Consider the following 13,623-nt stretch of genomic DNA (forward strand, 5'->3'; position numbering starts at 1 on the left):
TTTTACATCAATTTATTCCACCCATTATTATTGTACTTACCTGTTCAAGTAGAGAGTCCATATTTTTGTATTCTATATTTTTTCATCTATATTTTTTACATCCATATTTTTGAGGTCGATGTTGTGTCAGTAAACCCATGAAAACACGCATTGAGAAGGCTATTTGATTTGGCTATATTATGGGAATTGTGTTTCACCAGTCTTGACTAACAGACATGACAGGTATGATAGGGGCAGCAGCTTACAAACATTTATAAACAAAATTTAGAGAAACTTGCGTTAGGGGGCTAGGTTTATGCAAATGTATTTTTCATTCTGCTCTCAGATTCAGAGAATTGTGGTGTGAATCAGTGAAACAGAAGACTTTTCTTTATTCCAACTATTGCCTGGCAGCTGTGTTGGTGTTGTCCTTCCCTTGAAAGGACGGCCTGGGTGCTGTGCTCATGGACTTCTAAGAAGGCCTACCCTGTCACAGGCAAATGTGGCTCACACCTGGGCAACTCCCATCTATTGTCCTTCTAGTCAGGCCTGCATCAATCCCTGCGAGAGGGGGAGCTGCCCTAAAACTGGTGTAGAGTGACCACGGGGTTGGCCATATCTAGAGCCAGACCTCTAAGAGGACACAGAAAGTTCTAGTCAGGGAAAGAAAGGGTCTGCAATGTTCGATTTAGGGGAAAGAGTCGCACTGAGGGTAGTTTACAGCACAAAACACAGAAAGTGTTGTAAAAGTGGCTAGGGTGAAACCTGTACACTTTTTCCTGATTGGCTAGGAAGTGACCAGGAGTTTGCCCAACCCATGGGGTGGCACTGAGCATAAATGGGGCATCCCTAGTGCCCTCCTCAGAACACTGCTGGATCTGTAAAATATTTAGAGGCGGACTGCCCTGCTGTCTGAAGACCAGAAGAAGACTGGACCGGTTCTCTTTTTCCCCAGCACCTCAGAAGTGAATCCAAAGGTAATTTGACTGACCTCCTGTTTGAGCTGAAGGAACACAACAAGCTTCCAGAGGCCTCTTTCCTGCTTTTCCTACTGACCAGTTCCAACTGGACCTGACCTTGTTCCTTCTGTTGACCTCAACTTTAGTAAGTCCTGACCCTCAAGTGCAGTCTCCAAGCTCCTGGACCAAGTTCCTGGACCCTTGGCTGTGATCAGAATATACTCTTGCCTGCCTAACCCTACAAACGGGGACTTAGAAGGAACTTTGTGCCAACATTTTTCCCTAGAGCTGACATGAGACTGGGACCAACTTGCCGAGGCAATCTACTGAGGGTGCATCGCTGATCAGATTGAGTTTGCCATAGCCCCTACTACATTATTATCTGCAGCAGCAAATCCATTGACCAGCATTCAACTACCTCAGGTCTCATAAAATACAGTGTGCAGCTTTGCCCCATTCAGGAATCTGACCTTCAGAAAAGCTTTTAAGTCTGAATGTAGAAAGCTTCACCAGCGCCTGTTAGAATCCGGGTTCTCTGGTTGGCACAGGTAGGTACTTGTGACAAGCAGGGAACCTTTCCTCTAGTCAGGGTAAGGGGTTACCCTCCTAAAATAACCCCTGCTCACCCTCTAGGTAGCTTGGCGCGAGCAGACAAGGCTTATCTCAGAGCGTTATAGGTTAAGCATATGTGAACACATACAGTAACCAAGTGACAACACTACAAATGGACACCACACAGGTTTTTATATTAAAAATAAGGATTCTTTATATAGAGTTACCACAAGACCATTAAACGACAAAAATACACAATACTGTTACTTTAGATGATAGAAGTTTGCTTAGTTCTCTTAAGTTCTTAAATGCGACACTTTAAGTCAATGTACCTTAGATGCGACACGCAGGGCAACGAAAGTGTTGCAACGATGCTGATGCGATGAAGTTTTTGGTGCAAAGAAATAAAGACGTGAAGATCTTCCAGATGCGTTACCCTTCTCCGATGTTGCGAGAAGGCTCGACTCGATGCGTCAGCTACAGCGGCGTCACCCCTTTACGCGATGCGACGACAGCGGCCTTGGCAGCGGCACTCTTTTCCGACGTTTGCGAGACGCTTCCGCTCGATGTAATGCTGCAGCGGCGTCACCCCTTTACGCGATGCGATGACAGCAGCTCCGACGGTGGCACGCTTCTCCGTGGATGCGAGGCGCTTTTCTTGATGTGGTGCAATGCGACAACTACGATGGCTGCGATGGCGACACGCTTCTTCCTCGATGCAAGACTCTTCTCTTGATGCGGTGCAATGCGTCAGGTACGATGGCTGCGATGGCGACACGCTTCTTCGGCGTTGCGAGACACTTCCGGAATGATGCGAGACGCTTCCGCACGATGCGATGCTGCAGCGGCGACACCCTTTGCGAGATGTGACGACAACAGCTCCGACGGCGGCACCGACGGCGGCACCCTTCTCCTTCTCGAGTCACGCTTCCAGCTCCTTGCGACACGCAGTCCCTCAGAAGGCCCAACAACAGCAGCAGGCACTTCCAAAAGACTCTGGGGAGCTGGGGTTGAAGTCCACTGGTCCTGGGACTTCGTTCAGGGGGTAAGCTCAGCACAAGCCCTTGGAGATCTTTTAAGCACAAGTTGAATTAAAGTATTGGTAGTCTTTTCTCCTCTCCTTTCAGCAGCAAGGCAACCACTGCAGGCCAATCCCCCAGGTCAAGGACAGTACTCCTCCTTACAGCTTTCCCAGTTCCTTCTCCTCAGGCAGAGGTTCTTCTTGTCAAGCAGGATTTAATTTCTTGGGAGCAGGGTCCCAATACTTATACCCCTAATTCCTTTGTTCCTCTGGGGTAGAGGGGCCTTTGCCCAGTCCAAACCAGTTCTTGAGCACTTTGTTGACATGACTCTGCCTTTCTATTCAGGGTGCAGGGCAGAGACATCAGCTGCTCCACAGGAGGTGGAGCCAGCATTGTGGTGGCAGAGCACAGCCCTATTCAGAGTCCAGGTGCACTCCTCCCACCCATCTGGATGTCAATCTCTCTATTCACCACCAGGCTACCTAGCCCTGCCCCTCTGGGTTTCCCCAGCCCTGTCACTCATATAAACCAGACAGGCAGATACACACCATAGCAGAGGCGGGCTGAAATGGTTAGGCAAGCAAATACCAACTTTCTAAAAGTGGTATGTGCAAACACAGAATATTAAAATAAACTTTACTAAAAGATGTATTTTATTATTCTGAGTTCAGGCATACTAAACTCGATTTTCTACCATGTTTCCTGGGTCTGTTAGGATCATAGGGTGTAACAATTCTAACAGCCCATTCTGGTCTATGGAGAACAGGTAGCCTTACAATAGTCAAAAACGAAAATGGCTGTAATTCACTATTAGGACATGCCACACAGATCAGGGTTTGTCCTACCTTATGCTTACAATGCACCCTGCCCTTGGGCCTACCATAGGGGTGATTAATATGAAGTTAAGGGAAGGTTTAGGGACTGGGAAGTGGGTGCACTTGCCCAGTCAGTATGACAGTACCAGACTGCATGCAAGTTCTGCAATGGCAGACCTTAGACACATTTTACTAGGCCGCTTCTGTGGGTGGCACAACCAGTGCTGCAAGCCCACCAGCAGCATTTGTATTTACAAGCCCTGGGCACTCCTGGTGCACTTTACTGGGGTCTGACAGTAAATGAAATAAGCCAATCATGGAATCCAACCAACATATACATTTTAAATAGGGAGCACTTGCACTGTGGCACTGGTTGGCAGTGGCACAGTGCTCTGAGCAGCTAACACCAGCAAAACACATGAGGCACAGTGACAAAAAGTGGAAGGGAGACTCACGCCAAGGTGCCAGGTCTAACAGCGCCAATATCAAAAAGGATCTGATCGACATTGAGGGCTGTTTGGGAGAAACCTGAACCTTTCACATTCTGAGCTTTTTACACCTTCGGTAGCAGCTTTGCTGAAGCCTTCTCCTATGGGTCCCCATATTCAGCAAGCCCATCTTTGGCTAAAACCTGCTGCCTGACTCTGCTGACGATTTATTCTGAAATTCCCTAAGCACGAAAGTAACTTTTTGATTGGGACCTGGTCCCCATATCCGAGTCAGGCTCAATAGCACTCAACCTTATCTTTCACCTTTATGTTGGGTAGATGCACCCAGATGAACGCAGTTTGCAACTGATGCATTTTGACACTACTTTTTAATTCAAACTTTACAAATTGATAACTCCTGTTCTGCTTATTGGGTTTTTGTTGTTTTAATGTTATTTTCTTTATTGAAGTATTATCTATTTTTCTAAATTCATTTGGGATTTTTTTTGTATTGTGGTTTGATTTTGGTACTGTTTGAATACTGCATAAAAACTTTACACCTGTCTGCTCTGTGCCATTGTTACCAGAAAGTGGAGCTCCGATCTATTTTTCAAGTAAGAACCCGATTTCTTACACCTTTGATATATGGAAAGCACAAAGAACAGTCAAAAAAAATTGAAGACTGAACTTAATGGATGTCAATAATGAAAATGTATTTTAACTATATTCTTTATCTGAATTATGATTAACAGTGAGAATTATATTTAAGAAGTGCCACGAAAAACTAAACTAGCTGTACTAATGCTTTGTATATCTGGTCCGTAGCTTCCATATATTCTACCCAATCAACTTTTTGCTAAAATTATTACCCAGTCCTACTTGGAAAAGCAGAGCCGCTTCTCTGGAAAATCTGCTTCGGAGAAGGCTCATGGGACACATGAAAACTCTTTACTACAGCTTCAAAATTCCCCTTAGGCCTAACATACCCTTTTCAAGTGTTACAACCTGCACATCACAACTGCATTTGCCAAAACCACCGACCTTGGTGGGCACCATCTCAAAATATTGAAAGACTCTACTCACCATTGTATGCAAAATCAAAGATTATAGGCAGGATCGGCCCGTTCCCTGGCTTGGCCGGGGCAAGGAGGGGAGAGGGAGGTGGGTGCGGGGTTAGGGGATAAAAAATAAAAATAATAGAATAAAACTTACCTTCACGCCGCTGCTGTCTCTCGCCAAATCACCTCTTCCTGGTTCTGGGCACAGGCTCCCAGAATACACTGGGGCCAATCCTGATGCTGCTTGGTCTGAGCACCTGCAACTTGCACTCCCATGCAGACTGGTAGCCTGTGCCTAATCTCTCCAGCCCCAGCAACGCAGTTGGGGCAAGAGGGAGATTCACTGCGCATGAGGTGTTTGGTCAGCCTGAGACGGCCGCCAAACACCTCATGCGCAGTGAAGGGAGTGGCTCACTCCCCCACCAGCAGTCATTTCCTGGACCCGCCCCCAAATCTCATCAGAGTCCTGGAGGTGGGTCCAGGGGATTAAAATAAAACAACAACAAAACAGGTTTAAAACCCGTTTTATTGTTGTTCTATTTGCGGGGGGGGGGGCGGCGTTCTCCACTCCAATGGAGCAGCCGCCGCTGATTATAGTTAACATAGGGCTAGATGTGTCAAACTGTTTCGCTGCTAAAATCCTATGATTCACCAAATGTGTGAGCTTGCAACAGCTAAAAAGTTTTTACCTATATACTTAACCCATTTTAGAAAATAGAAAAGGTTTACCGACTCCTATAAAAGGTTTAAAATTGGTATACAAATCGCTATATGGAAGGAGTGATGTGGCACCCATTCTAAATAGCAATTCGGTACCTATGAAAAGTATGAATTAATGATTTGCTACCAAAATTCTGAGTGCAAACCATTGATAAGTTACTGACTCAAAAGTTGAGGGTTATCATTTATTTGTAAAAGGGAAGGGGTCCATTTGGACCCTTTCTCTTTTACGATTTAAGGTTCAAATTTCAGGAGAGTAGACAGTAGTCCAAGAGGCAACTGGCAATTAATTCTCACTTAAATCTTTTTTTTTTCTTTACTTTTTTTTTCAAAGTAGCCTAATTTCAGAGAAATATAGGGTTCAATAATTTCACTATACACCCTGCAGGCACATGCAGCAGGTGCTCCGCTCTGTGCTACGCCAGCAGAGCCCAGCACGACACCACCCCAGGACCATACTTCTGCAAGTACAGTCTGCCATTCCAGACGTTTCCGTGCCGTAACAAAGAAACAACGGTGAGAATTTAGCACTCTCGGGTGGGTTCTGCCAAATTATGTTTAAATCACTTGATCTCGAAAAGATAGCCGTTTTCATCCTTCAATTAATATCACAATTTCCTGACTAGTTGCCTTTTGATTATGATTTGTGTTCAGCTCCCGTATTGGTCCCTCCACGTGGGGTGCCACAAAAAAAGTCACTAAGCACATCAGACGTCTAATGAGTTTCTGAACACAGCTGAGGGCGCCGAGCAGCTTTGCACTGGTGATTGATGTTTATAATGAAAGGACAATGCCGTCATGAGCGTCACGCAGGAAAGTTCTGGGGCACGTGCACGTTTAACAGTGCCTCGCTGTGTCAATGTCTTACTTTTTACAGCGGGATCCTCATGCACAATTTGTAAGCTCACTCAAGCAGCCTATTACCATATAACGCCGAGAAACCCTTTGGTCCTTGCGTCCCATGTGGATATGGACTAATTTGATTTCTGGCACCCTCTGTTAGAGAAAGACCTGCTCAGGAAGTCACTGTGGGACAGACAACAGGCGCGAGAATTATTTCTCTGCCTGCAGACAGTTAATGAGCTTCCACCAGGCCAGATACTAAATAAACTAGGCTGGTCAAACCACACGCAGTGCGCAAAAAAAAGACCGCGTGCTCTCGTGTCTTGCTGCATATTATTTGGGGACTGAACCGGAGGAAGGTAGGTGCACAAATCAGGCATCTCGTGAACGCGGCATGGCTTGTCTCGCACTCAGCTCAATCATTTCAATCAGAGGGTTGTGTAGAAAAACAAAATGTTACCAATCAACCCTCTCCTTCAAAACTAACTAACTGGACTGCCGCAAATAACCTGCACAGGAGCAGCTGGGCCTTGAGTCACCCGGGGCTGTTTCCTGCCTTTTATTTCATTCGTGCCTTTTCTTAATAGAGTACAGGCCCTTTTCAACACATCGGCTCCACTCATTCGATCTCGGTACAGAAGTATTGCAAGTGATTGCTGTGCAGGGGGTAGGCTATTTGTTACGATGCGTGCTAAGCCTTTTCAGGCAAACCAAGTGGTCACGTGCTCGCATGCCAGTCTCTTTATTTGCTTGTAGCGCCTGAGTCCACTTCATTTCTGAAGTTTTGATGAGGTCTGAGTTGGTCATGCAAGAAGGCATCGGCTAGGTCTCGGCAAAATTCAAATGATCCCAGTATTCCACAAAATGGGAAACATTTCTCAAAGTTTTGTACTAGCCAGTTATGCATAATTTCAACTACTAAAGACTTGTTTGTTCAGAAAATGTATTACAGAGAGATATTTTCTGCTCATCTCAGTTTTCTACCAGTATCCTGCGCCACATGTTTTTTTAAGTGCGGTATGAACTCACATGTAAAAAGTCAAACGAAATGGCAGCTAACCATAATTCATGTTGAAAGCATGTTTTTTTTAACTTCTTGAATCAGGAAATTTAACAAAATTGTGTGAAAAGTATGCAACTTTTCAAAACCCCATAGTTATAGCCTCTATAACGTATAACATAAGTCTGGGGCAGGGCCGGTCCTAGGACTTTAAGGGCCATGGGCAGAAAGGGAATGTAGGGGGCCTTTCTCATTTCCATACAGCATGAAACGACAGGAAATTACATCACAGGAAGTACCATCAATTGACTATTATTGAGCGGAATTGCAAGAAGCAACTTTCTTGGTGCGGATATCAGTAAAACAACTAAAACATACATATTAAAACTAATAAAATAAGTATATATGTTTTAAAGTTCTACTACATGGAAATATGTTCTATTAGTCCTATGGTACAAGTCTTGCCTCCCAGTTGTCAAGATAGCAAATACTGTCCACCTGTGCACAGTGGTCGTTCCCAGAATCATGCAACCTGCCATCCAACTGGACCATGCCTGTGCGGTCCGGGGGAGAGTAGGACTCTCCTGGGCCTTGCAGAACTGAATCATGCCTGCGAAGCACAGGAGAGCGGGGCCGGTGGTGTCATGGGCCCTGGTGCAAGCAAGGTAAATTGTTTCTCCCCACTATATTCTGGTCACTGACTGGACAGTAAATGAGAGCCATAATATAGGTGCTTTGAACCCATAACCCCTCAAGACCATGGTCTAATTGCACTTCCTACACTATTGATAGCTATGCCTTTCAAGGGGCGTCTCTTGCCCTGGAATCCATAAAACTGTACTAAAAAGTCCAGGGCAGCAGACTCCCTCCCTTGGGCCTCTCGAAACTAAACTATGGCTGTTAGGCCTAGGGGAGGGGGCCTAGCATGAGCTGTGCAGCCCTGGATCATGGCTATGCGATAAATGTGAAAAGGAACCAGTGGCATACTAAAGTTGCCAAGGGCCATGATGCAAGAAAATTATGCCAAACAATAAAGCACAGCCATAATTTGGGTGCATTGAGTCCCTAACACTGTTGAGCCCTGGTGCCACTCCACGTGCTGCACTATTTTTAACTACACCCCTTGAGAGAGGACCTATGGGCCTGATAACCACGTTCCAGTGCTGCTAAGCTTATTGGCGGATGCCTCTTCTCCTGAGTGTCCAAACATGGCTGTGAGGACTTGCGTGCCTCAAAGCTCTGGAACATGGCTGTGAGGCCCATAAAAGAGAGGGAAGTAGCATAGCAAAGGTGCCATGGTGCAAAGTTAGCATGTCCCTTCATTCTTGTCCACTGACTGCACAGTACAGTAAAGCCATAATATGGGAGCATTGGGCTCCTAGTGCCCTGGGCCTGGTGCCACTGCACCTGCTGCACTTCCGATTGCTATGCCCCTGTCAGAGACCCATGCACAGGGCCAGGGTGCAGAACTGTGTGACAAATTTAATTGGGCCCATGGCTGAAGGCCCACTCGAGTCGCCTGCCTCTCCTGAACCTTTCAGTAATGGTGAGGCATTGAGAGGATTAGGAAAAACCCATGGGCCTAACAGCACTGAACCATGGCTGCGAGGCTCAGTGGAGAGGAGCCCTCTGCAAGGCCTTTCAGTGCCACACCATGGCTACAAGGCGTTTGATAGGGGCTCTAACCACTTAGGCCTCGTAATCATGGTCTAGTGGTGCGAGACCCAGAATAGGGAGCCCTCTTCCATGGTCCTTGCAGAATTGGGTAGCACTGCAAGCCCAGGAGAAGGGTGTTCCCTCCCCTGGATCACCCTACCATGAATTAGAGCTGCAGGGACCGCCACACCATGATCTAGACCTGAAAGGTCCGGGCGACGGTGCTCTCATCCCCTTGGTCTTTCATCTATGGTCTAATGTTGCAAGGCCCATGGGAAGTGGTCTACTGCTCAGGGCATCACATTCATGGTCTGGTGCTGCAAGACTCAGAAGATGAGAATTCCCTTCCCTGGGCATCTCAGTCTTAGTTCCCAGCCATCGCTGTGAGGGCCAAGTAAGGTGGTACATTTTCCATTTTCACTTCAGAGGAAAATGTATGCCTTTGGAGATACACTGTGCGTGTGGAGACACATTGCGTGCGCAAGGTCATCAGAAGATGTGCTTTGGGGAACAGGGGAACTATGAGTCACAAAGAGTTTGGGAGTTTTGTTCTAAATCCTTCCCTCTAAAGCAGCCCATGTTAAAAGATAATTCAGCTGGATATTGGTGTTATGAATCTTGATCACTCTTCATACTATATTGATTCTCAGTCCCTTTACCACCTCCTGGAGTAAGCCCTGACTGCTCGCTATTGCAAATTGTAAGTGGCAAGTTTAGAAAATTAACACTGGTATCCAAATGGAATGAAAAAGTCATAAGCTTTGAAACACAAATGGTAAATACCAGCATCTACCACACATATAGGCAAGTAAGTCCCCTCTGCCACAGGAACTGATCGAGTGGGAATGCTTATCAAAGGGTATTTGACATCTAATCTCAGCCTTATGATGAAAATAAACACTGTGCTCTAAAACTCGGCAGGTCCCAAAACAAAGTGACAATTCCCGGGGAGAGGCAGCCCCTTTTCCTTGCCATCAGAATCACTGACACCCCAGTTGTGGTCTGGTGGACTAGTTGGAAATGTGGAACCAGGAGGAGCGTTTTTAATCCCGGCCTCCAATTATGTGCTCTTCACCCCCAGTCAAGAGATCTGGGTTAAATTCATTGTTCTTTGCTCGCTATGTCACCCCATTTTGGACACAGCCATGTGCAAATCAGTCTTAACCCTGCTGCTCATGGGAACAGTCCACCCCAAACAGCCAAGCTGGTTCCTCCCTGGACCAGAAACAAGCATTCTGGGACTGATTTCGGGTTAACACCCCTCATCAGCCAGGCTAGCTTTAATCTAGTGGCACAGCGAGTACAGGACCCACGTCAGGGCATAACTATTCCACTTAGAGCAAAAAGTGCTGCAGCAACAAACAAGACAACATTTTTATGCAATGACAGGCTATACAGAAATCAGGGGCCTTAAAATTGAATCCTACTTTGGGGTCAATTTCGAAGACCCAATTGCTCACGTCATTTCTTCCAGGCTCTCAAAGTATGGTGGGCCTGCCATCATGGGCATTTTGCTTTGAAGAAGTTCTCACTATGCTTATAGGAGCTTCTGTGAAAAAGAAAATAGCTGCTGCATCAGCAGTGACCTCTAGAGCCCAGAAATACTAACACTTTAAATTGTGTTTGCATCACTTTTGCAATGGAAACCTAGTGCAAAGTGTTTTGTTGGGATTTACTACCCAACGCATATCATGATTTTCATTGGATAGTTTCCTGAAGTAAAAAAAAGTTGAGCTATGCACTGCTTTGCATTATTTCGCATCAATATATGGGTATCCCCATGCAATCACTCATGGGCTTTGACACCAAGCCTTATCTGCAAATATTTGTAGACAGGAATTTGTCCCAAAGCCGTATACCTTCTTCAGGCAGAGGTAATGAGGTTAAATGTTTTCATGTCTACCCATTTTTTCTAATTTGTATGCATGCTGAATAGTACAACACACATAAAAAAGCCGGAAAAGTGTTGAAGGATAGTTTTTGTACTTGAAGAGTACCCTTCCAGTACAAAAACTATTTCTTACACTCAGACTTTTACACTATAGCGCAAGGGTGAGTGCACTGGCACATGGCAACCTAAAGTGTGTCAGAACAGGGAGAGAGGAAAACAGTGCCATATCGTAGTAAATATGGTGTGATTCTGCTCTCTCCCATTCACTCAACGGAGAGCAGCAACTTTAGTTGCTGCGCTGCATTGACTCACTTTTTCATAAATCTGGGCCTAGTTTTGGAGGTCCGAAAGGTTGGTGGGCTCGACTGAAAAACCTAAAATGAACCTGTCATTTAATAATGAGGAAATAAGCAACACATCTCAATATATGATGGCATATTTGTGAAGTGCAAGACAATCACTATTGCATTGCTATTATTGAGTAAGAACCTTTAGCTCAGACGGAGTATGGTTGAATGATCAAATATTTAGTCGAATTTCTGTTAAATTGTGGTATCAATGGCACCATCAATTGCGGAAGTTTTGGATGACCTGAACTATACCATTCACTCTAAGAGGAAGGGCCTTAACACGTGAAGCAAGTAATGTGTGTACTAAGTTTAGGGCTAGATGCATGAAAGCATTTTGCTTTTGCAAATTGTGCAAATCACAACATTCGGCCGTTTGCGAATGCAAAATGGCTTTTCCTTAGGAATGAAATGCTTTTGGATTTGCAATTTAGGTAATCACAAATGTTTGCGAATACTTAAATTATGAATGCAAATAGGAAAACACAATTTGCGAATCCACAAGGCACATGTTAGAAGCCTTTCCTAAATGTGAATTGTGCATTTAGGAAACGCTAATTACTGAAGTTGATGGTAACCTTGTGAGAACTTTGAAAATGCACAAACAAGCATTTTTCAAAGTGCCATGTATTGCACACATGACCCTACGGCATGTGTGCACTTTACATGTGCACAATTTACATTTTGGGGGGTGCTTCAGGGGGACCTTGGGCCCCCTTTGCTTTGTATTCGCTAATTTGCAATTACCAATTAGGTAATCGCAATTTAGCTAATGCAAGACCATTCGCAAGATCCATAGGAATGAATGGAGTCATATTACCTAATTGCCATCCGCTATTTACCGAATCGCTATTAGATAATATAGATCATACATAGATTTTGCAAGTCCCAAATAGAAATTCGGTAATAATTTCTTGGGAATCGCAAAATGCTCTTTTGATACATCTGGCCCTTAGATTCAAACTTTTCCACGGTCTTAAACTGTCTGGTGTTTTAAGTAGCTTATAGTGGAAGCAATGACATTTCAACCCATTAGACTATGGTAAATGGTTGCTTGTTATAGGAACTTTCAAGGCATGTGCTTCTCTTGGTTGAAAATATAACGGCTGGTGCAAAATATCTAAAGTAGGCAAAAGTAAATAACACACTATCATACACAAAGCAACATCATTAAACATAAAACATAACATGATACATTGCAAAAAATTGGTCAAAACAGAAGGCAACACAACAACTACAGTACAACACAACACAACTACATTATTGCTATAATTCCTTACCAAAAAACAGCAGCACGTGAACAAATGAACACTAGCACCAGCACACAATTACACACAGCAAATTTTCTCACATGGTCATGTCACATATTTCCATTTTCTGAACCTAGTTTTCATAATACCGTGGCGAAAAAAATTTGAGCAAGCAACACACTGCCTAAACATACAATCAAAGACATGAAATAGTGCCAGCCAAAAATGTTTTGTTCTCTGACCTCAAATGTGCTCTATTAATGATAAGGGAGATAAAAAAAAAAAAGATGCAAGGCAGGCAGAATATTGCTCAATCTAGATCTTTATTTTTACCACCGATTGTTGTTTGTTTAATATGTCACTAGAGAACTTGAGGCAAAAGAATACTTTGCTTATTGTTACAGTTGCAACAGTTATACCATAAATCAGAGGAACATTCCCTATAAAGAATATCCGGGCAACAAAGGAAGAAAAGTTGAAGTGGTGCACCACATTCCAATACATTACAATATGTCACAAAAGAAACACGCTAGGTCACATCATGCCCTTTCGATTTAATGCTGCTACACAAGATATATCTCACTAAACCTTGCCACAATGCCCATTTCAACATCACACCATACCAATACAATTGTCTCACATCATCCACACCGGCACTACATCTCACTTATGTCACACCACACCATGGAACACAGAACACTACTTCTCACCACTCAATACAATATCATATTGATATTACATCTGTCTCTGCCACCGAACACAAGATGTCCTATTATACCACACCTCACAACACGCAGAATATATCATATTACTGGATGTCACAGATGCAACACCTACCTCACTCCCTACCACATTATACTGCCTAACATTATAACATACACATCACATCAAACTTCATCATATACATACACATCACATCAAACTTCATCATACCAAGCATATTTTGACTCACACTGCTTCGCATCATATAGTTGCAATAATGAGCCAATTGATGGAATGCATTCTTAAATTAATCTCAACCGCTGGCAAATGCATGCCAGTTCATTGGTTTTCACACAGTGTACAATTTTAGACAGAGACCTGCCATATGCAAATCAGACTTG

This window comes from Triturus cristatus, chromosome 5_1, assembly GCF_964204655.1.
Source record: "Triturus cristatus chromosome 5_1, aTriCri1.1, whole genome shotgun sequence".
NCBI lineage: Eukaryota > Metazoa > Chordata > Amphibia > Caudata > Salamandridae > Triturus > Triturus cristatus.